This window comes from Echinops telfairi, unplaced genomic scaffold (genome assembly GCF_000313985.2).
Source record: "Echinops telfairi isolate 266 unplaced genomic scaffold, ASM31398v2 ScPeMD7_7458;HRSCAF=8496, whole genome shotgun sequence".
NCBI classification, from domain to species: domain Eukaryota; kingdom Metazoa; phylum Chordata; class Mammalia; order Afrosoricida; family Tenrecidae; genus Echinops; species Echinops telfairi.
Window position 1 is genome coordinate 27289014 of NW_022111358.1, and position 7554 is coordinate 27296567.

The 7554-nt window shown below is 52.8% G+C and overlaps 1 protein-coding gene across 9 annotated transcripts in view; it reads left to right on the top strand.

Moving 5' to 3' along the window:
• CDK12 (cyclin dependent kinase 12) overlaps positions 1–4567 on the top strand; it is a 58726-nt gene extending 54159 nt beyond the window's left edge. For 3 of the 9 annotated variants that reach the window (XM_045299705.1, XM_045299714.1, XM_045299716.1), the window contains 3 exons: positions 1030–2631; positions 3145–3312; positions 4363–4567. The gene's annotated coding sequence lies outside the window, so the exon portion shown is untranslated. The remainder of the gene's footprint in view (positions 1–1029; positions 2632–3144; positions 3313–4362) is intronic. The other 6 variants (XM_045299706.1, XM_045299707.1, XM_045299710.1 and 3 more) reach the window with 4 other exon arrangements.
• Positions 4568–7554: the final 2987 nt, after the last annotated feature.

Here is a 7554-nt window from a genome sequence, read left to right on the forward strand (position 1 = left end):
CAAGTGCTAGGGGCTGTGTACGGAGAAGCGTAGAAGAGCTCAGTGCTCATCAAGGAAGTTGACCTGCCAGGCTGCTGCTTCTCTTTGCCCAGAGAAGGGGCCAACGGCACCAGCTCCTCCAGGCTGCTTTAGCTGTAAAGGCTGGGACCCTGGGGCATCCATCTCTCTTGTATCTTCTGGGACCCATTGCTCGCACACCTTCCTTCCTCCCGCCCTTGGGCTCTCCTCAGCTTTTCTGTGGGTACCGGTAGGCACAGCCAGACCGAGAAGTGTCACCATGCCCTGGCCCCTGGGTTCCAGCTGACTCCTTGTCTTCTCACCAGTTTGAGGAAGAGTAAGGGATGTACCAAGAACAGAGGCCTCTGGCTTGCTCAACTCCTGACCACCACACCCCTCGCTGAAGCCCCACTACAATTTATCCTTCTTCCCTTCACCTGCCAAGTCCAGGAGGAGGGCACGCACAGCTAGCCACACCCTCCGGCTGCCCTCTGCCCCTTTAAGGGGAATGGAGTTGGGTACCCAGCTGACTAAACCTACTCACACCTCCAGAAATTAGACACCAAGGCACAGTGCCACCCTCCCAGGCTGGCACATGCTACCCTGGCAGAGGTTCAAACAACCCTCCCCACCCCCACTTTTATGTCTTCCTCTTCTCTCTCTCTCTCTCTGTTTCTTACTCTCTCTCTCTTTTTTTTCTCAGCTCAAAGCACAGCTGAGCCTTAGAAGGGAGGGGAGGGGGTACCAAGCTGGGGCAGGGGGTGGAGAGCTCCAATAGCACGTTTTCACCTGCCATTTAATTGGATGTATTTTTAATTAATGGGACCTCAGGGACCAACATGAGACAATCTGATCTCTGAATAGGGACAGGGGAGGGATTGGGTAAGGGAGGAGGATTGGGCCACTGGGTGCGGTTACCGGGAACCCAGGCCCATCAATCACTGGCCACTTTGCGTTCTGGCATGGAGAATGCGAGGTGGTGGAGGCAGGGCGTCACTGGAGAAAGGTGCCAGGCTTTCCCCCAACTGCCAGGTCCCTCAAAGGGATGGAGCCAGCACCGGCTGCTTCAAGTCTGGGACCCCAGGTTGCACCCAGAATAGTAGGTGAGTCTCTCTTCTTGCTGCTGGGTCTCGTTGGCTAGGGCTTGTCCCAGTGCTGTCAACTCTTGGACAAGAGCGTGAGGACAGGGCTTTGAGATGCTTGAAGAAAGAAGACATGGGCTAGGACCGTAGGACCAGGCACTGTGATGGGGGAGAGGAGAAGGGCAAGATTTGGAGATCTTTCTGAACAGTTTGACATAAAACAAGTGCTATGGAGATTACATGCAAAGCAGCATGCAAATGAGGCCTGTGCCTTTTGGGGTGTGAATCATAGAACCTACTGTTGCAAGGAAAGAAACTTGGAGCTCATCTTGCTTGATCCCTTCATTTACAGATGTGGAAACAGAGAACCAGAGTAGGGCAATCGATTGTATCAGTCCTTGGTTAGCTTTGAGGTTCCTGGATTGACAGAGCTCCTGGGAACCAGGAGAGGAAAGGTACGTGGGTATGAGGGACAAGGATGGCAGGGTCTTATTCTCCTTTGCCCAGAGCCCACGTCAGGCAGGTGCTGCTCTGAGAAACTTTCCTAGAGGTCTTATTCTCATCCACCCGATGCCCAAAGCCAGCTCATCCGTTCCCTTGCCTCTATGCCGCCCCTTCCCATGGGGTTTTACCATGTTCTTTAAGGCTCACAAGAAGGAAAGGCATCAATTACCCCAACTCCCTTAGCCAAGAAATAAGTCCCCTAATCCCTAATGAAGACAAAATGTGGATTCTTTTTTAAGATCCTGGAACACGTTTCCTTGTAATATAAGCCACTGGGGAGAGTTGTGTTAAAAAATGTAATGAGGAGTGATCTTCTACCTCCTACCCCACAGGTGAGCATAGGACAGAGGTAGAATTTCAATGCCAGGCCCAAACGGCTGAGTCAGGACTGGCCGAGTCTGTGTGGTGCCAGCCCCAGAGCACGTGGAGCCCATCTGGCTCTGCTGGTGGGGGGGCCGCACTGGAGAGCAAGGCAAGTTTCCAGCTGCCCACCCCCCCACCTGCCTGCCTCCTCCACTTTCAGATGTTGGGGTTAAAGAGGGGAAGGAGGAAGGAGACATGGGGCCTATCTCACCAGGTTGCCAAAGGTGGCATTTCCTGCCCTCCTCCTCCTCTCTCATGAAAAGATTCTGCATTCTTTGTTCTCTGCTTCATTAAGCTCAGTTGGTACAGGGGCAGGGAGAGACACCAGGTTTGCAAAGCAGCGCAGATAGCAACTTTGTCCCACTCTCCAGGCTTACAACACCTTCCCTTGTCCCCAGAATCATCTTCTAATCTCCCAGGCCCTTGAGGAGAAGCAAGATCTGCCTCCCACATAGTCCCAGCCTCACCCTATTCGCCCATTTGCCCCTCATCCTTCTCCCCACTGGCTTGGCTGAACTTCTAACTTCTTTACCACCAACAGGGAGCAAAGGGAGCCGGACAGACAGAGATTCTCTTGTCAGGGGAGATCATGGAGAGGCCTGAATGGGGAAGTGACAGAGGGGAAGTCTGAAAACTGATGCCTGTGATCCCATGTGTGGAACTGGCCATTCATATTGGATGCTGGGTACGGAGGGGGATGGGGGGGCGCCAGGTAGCTGCTGTTTCTACTCTGGAACCCATAGCACTGAGGAAGAGCATGCAGCTAAAGGAAGGTATAGAGGGCGACAAATTCTGTAGATCCTCTGTCCTTCCCCCTTTCCCTCCCCACCCTCCACTGAGGCACATTAGAGGGAGTAAAAATTCTCCAAGGGTGGAGCCTCAGACCCCAGTCTCCACCAGGCCTGCCTCACACTCCCAACGTTGAGCCAAGAGGGCCAGAGCCGATCCGCAAGCCTGGGTCAGAGCGTGGACCCTGCTCTGGGGGTTCAAGAGGGAGGACTTGAAGTCAGTGGAAGAGGTAGTGATCCCAGAATTCCCAGCTCCCTGGAGCTAAGGGGCTGGAGGGAAATGGACAGGGAGTTTGGTACTGGCCTTGGATTTAGCAGCTTGCCGGTGTGACTGGGAAGAGATCTGGATAGATATGTGAACTACGCACTGTGAAGTCACTCAGGCAGACCCCTTTTCTCCAACTTCCCAGGCCCTGGAGGAGGGCGAGAGATGGCAGTCCATGATGTCCGAGGAGGCAGGCTGCGAAAGAGAAACCGTAAATATAGAGGGAGCCAGGAGACACCTCTTTCTCCCCTGAGCCTGTCCTGCCTCCCATCCTCCCAATGCCCACCAGATTGGGTGCCTGCTTTCCTGGCTGGTAAGTCTGCTCTCCCGTGCACGTGCTGGGGCTCTCACCATCCTTTGCTCACTCGGTCTCAGGGTGTGCAGATCCGGGGATGGAGGAGGAGGCTAGGGCCCTGTGGGTAGGAAGACAGTGGGTGCTGGGCCTTGTGGGGGCAGAGCTGCCTGGCTGGGATAGGGGAGGAGGGAAATGGCTGCTGGCAGCTCGGCAATGCTCCAGGTTCTAGTGACTCACTCAGTGGGGGTGGCTCGTGAAAACCACAGAGGGGAAGGGGGTCCAGGCCTGCTAGAGCGCTCTCTTGCCTTACTTCTTCCCCAGGGGCAGTTCAGTGGCTATGAAGACCTCTCATCTAGACTAGGCGGGCAAGGTAGACACCCACTTTGAAAGAAGAGCTGGAAGAAATGGATGAGAAAAGACAGAGCAGGACTGATCCCGAGACACACTTCCCGGGGCAGAAGGGGTGGGAGAGGCTGGCAATTCTTGCTCTACTGTGTGGTTGGGTGCTGGGCAACCACATGTGCTGTGGCAGTTCAGCCCCAGAAGGGTACCTGGCTAGAGCTCGGAGTACCCCGATGACACCTTATGGTTTTTAGGGAGTTGTTTGTTTTATAAGCACGGTTACAAGACTAGAACCTGGAGGAATAACCACTTGGTCCCAATTCTGCCCCTGCAAACCAGACCCATTGAAACCAGGGAACATAGAAATGCTCCTAGGCCGACCAAAGGAGCGTGTTGGGCCAGGTTGGGAAGTAGTATGTGTGTACCCAGAGATGCAGGGCAGGTGGAGAGCATGCTTCTCCTCCGTCTCTCCTGACTCCGTGGAGGGAGAGGGTCCTGTCTTTGAACCAGCAGCCACCAGAATGTAGAGCAGGAGAAGCGCCCTAACCACCATTCTGGGAGCCCCTTGTTGCCCAAGGAAAGCAGTTAGAAGTTGTGGATGCCAGCATACCCAGACACCTAATAGTAAATGCTACCTCCTGCTGCCCACAGAGAAGGCTGAGCTAAGAAGACGGGGCGTTTGCAACCCAGCCTGAGCTCTCATTTGCCTGTTTCTGTTCCTTTCAGTGCCAGCAGCTCCCCTCTCCAGCCAAGGTAAGGGACATGCTGCCAGGCGGTTGCTGACCCAGAGATGGCTTTGATCAGAGAACAGACACACCAGCTACTCTACGTGGAGAGAGATGGGCTCTACTCTTCCTGGCGACAACAGACGCCCGGGTCCCCTTTTGGCACCCCCATAATAAAGCTCAGTCCTGAGTCACGCACGACGTCACCTGGCTGTGGGCATAAAGAAGCACTGTGAGGGAGAGGCATGGGGGCACCAAGTGGAGGTGGGCAGGTGAGGGGAGTTCAGTCCTAGGGGGGTTGTAGGAACCACTCCTTGTAACCACATGCTCCTCATCTGTCCCATTTTTTTACCTACCATTTAGCCAACTCAAACCCCTGGTGGTCTGGTCTGGGCCCTGCAGGTTTCTCTGTTCTGTACACATTATCCTCTGTTCTCTTCCCACCTCTCAATTGAAATCATGCCGCTAGTGAATACCACCAAGCTCTGAGCCTAGTCCCCCCAGCCTCTCCTACCTTTGTCCCTGAGAATGCCACTGGGGTAGGAGGCTACCTCAGCCCTGATGCTCCTTCCAAGTATACTCATGACAAGAGTGATCTGTCCACTGGCATAAGGGCCTCGCCTGGAAGCTGGGGGCAGCGCTGAGGATGCAGCTTGTCGAGCCCTGGGTGTGTGTAAGCTGTGCATTGGGCACACTGGTTTATTAGTGTTATTTCAGCATTGTGATGCAGAGAGAGTAAGTGTAACAGCTGCTCCTTGCTTGCAGTGTTTATTGTTACCTAGAGACAACCTCCTGGCTTTTTCCCAGCTCCCCCCACCCCACCCCACCCCCTCCTTGCCAACAGTCCTGCTCTCCCCACACTGATGGGAAATTTATAGCCTGCCCATACCATCCCGTTAACCCTCTCGTGTCCATAAGGAATGTGGGCCTGGGGAAGCCAAAGTCAACAGTGGGAATGCTTAGGCCCCAACAGAGTACATCAGTGTGTCGGGGAGGAGGGGAAGACTCCTCATTCCCCACTCTGTTCAGACTCAGGCCCCAGCCCTCTCCTGGACTCTCATGTGGAGAGAGAAGAGGGAAGAACTTTGGGCTTAGCCTTGAGCTAAGAAGAACCCCTTTGGACCTAGCCTGGAGATTCAGCCACCCTTCCCGCAAATTTCTTCTCTTCCCTGGGCATTTCTGAACCCTAGTGGGGATGACTGGTCCTGAGCAAATGCAGCCAGGTGGGGTTTAAACTGGAGGGATGCATGCAGAGCCCTAGCGGCTCCTTTCTGTTAGGTACAACCAGAGGCTCTTCCTCATGCTGCAACCCTTTCATACAGTTCTCCCAAGTGGTGAGCCCCAACCATCACATTATTTTCATTGCTACTTCAGAACTGCCATTTTGCTACTGTTGTGACTCGGGTGACCCCTGTGAAAGGGGGGCCCCCCAAAGGGGTCACGACCCACAAATGGAGAACTGCTGCTCTAGCCCAAGGAATGCTGGCCAGATCACCACAACTGGGTAGATGGCAGATAAAACTGGCTGTTAAGCCTAGTGGATAAAATTTTCCACCTTAACTCTGCCTAGCACCGAGGTCCCAAGGGATTCCCAAGCCATTCACTGAGCTCATCTTGTTTGCCTAGTCTGTTCCTTTCTGCTTGTCTTTCCTTACTCTTCTCTTCCTCCATGTGGTGGTTGGGCTTTGATGCTGCGGGCAGATCCAAGAGATGTAGGAGACTGTGGCACTCCAATCATGACCTGCAGAAAGCTGGGAAGGGACCCCTCCATTCTCTTCTGTCCTAGGATCTTCCATGGAGGGCCGACCTGTCATGTCCACTGGAAACAGGAGAGAGCAGGCACAGTGGGAGTTTGACAGGCAGTACAACTTGCTGCTGGGGTTGTAAGACTTTAGAATGAGTCTGCTACTTCCGAGACTTTTCTTTTGCTTGGGATGGGTTGAAGTCTGGGCCTACCCAAGAGACAGCGGAAGACAACAGTGCTTCTCCTGGGTTCCTCCAGATGTGTGATGCAGCTTGGTTTCCACACACTGCGCTCCTCTCCAGTCCTGAACACAGTATGGGAGGCGCTCAGGATGACAAGTTTCAGAAGCAGATGTGCAGTTGGGTTCTCTGCCACTTAGCAGCTGTGCAACCTTAGGTGAGTTACTGAACCTCTTTGAGTCCTAGCTTCCCTTGTCTGTTAAATGCAGATAAACGACTACCTGACCAGGCAGCTGTGAGGATTTAGTGAGAGAATGCTGGGTCGGGCACCTAGGACAGTGCCTGGTTCTCAGTAGGGGTACAGTCGACAGTGGTTGAGCCAATGCCATACTAGCGCTTTGGTAGAGTCAACAGAGCAGACCTCTCGAAGTTCCAAAGACTCCATGATTCATTCCCCTGAAATTAGAAGCCTAATGTGTGTTCATGCACATGCAAGAGAGAATATCGATCACTTTTCACTGTGCGGAGCAGAGTGAGATCCTGAGAAAGCTCTTGACTCCAGTTCCCTAAGAAGTCAGTTCCCCCATTCCCACCGAGCCTCTCAAGCCAGGGGCACCTTGGGCAGTGCACTGCCTGGAAGCTCAGCTTCCTTGAGGAAGCAGAGCTATTAGAAGGTAGCCGTGAATTGCCGTCTGTTGTGCTGTACATGTTCTCAACAGCAGCAGCAAAATAAAAGATAGCAACACTACTATCTGCCAGGCACTTTTCAGTTTGTAAGAAGTCCTGATAGTGCTGTGGGTCAGGCATTGGCCTGCTGGCGGCAAGGTCAGCGGCTCAAACCCCCCAGCTGCTCCGAGGGAGGGAAAAGAGCCTGTCTGCGCCTGTGAAGATTTATACTCAGAAACCCTGCATGGGGTCATGGAGTTGGAATCTATCCTTTGGCAGTGAGTTTGTTTTTATATTTTGTTGAGTATATTTACCAATATTAGCTTTTTGATCCCCAGAACAACCCAGTAAGGAAAGGACAGCTACCATTTATTGTCTGCGCTGCACCAGACAATGCGTTGAGTTGTATGTTTGTTTTCTAAGAATGTTTTAAAGTCTTTATTCTGCCACGTAGGTAACACATGATTTATAAGGCTCATTCCCTATTTGTAACCATTTAAATATGTGTGCTATATAAATAATGCCACAGTGCACTTCCTAATATATAAAACTTTATGCATTTTTACAGTAAATTCAGAGATGGATTTACAGGATCAACAGATAC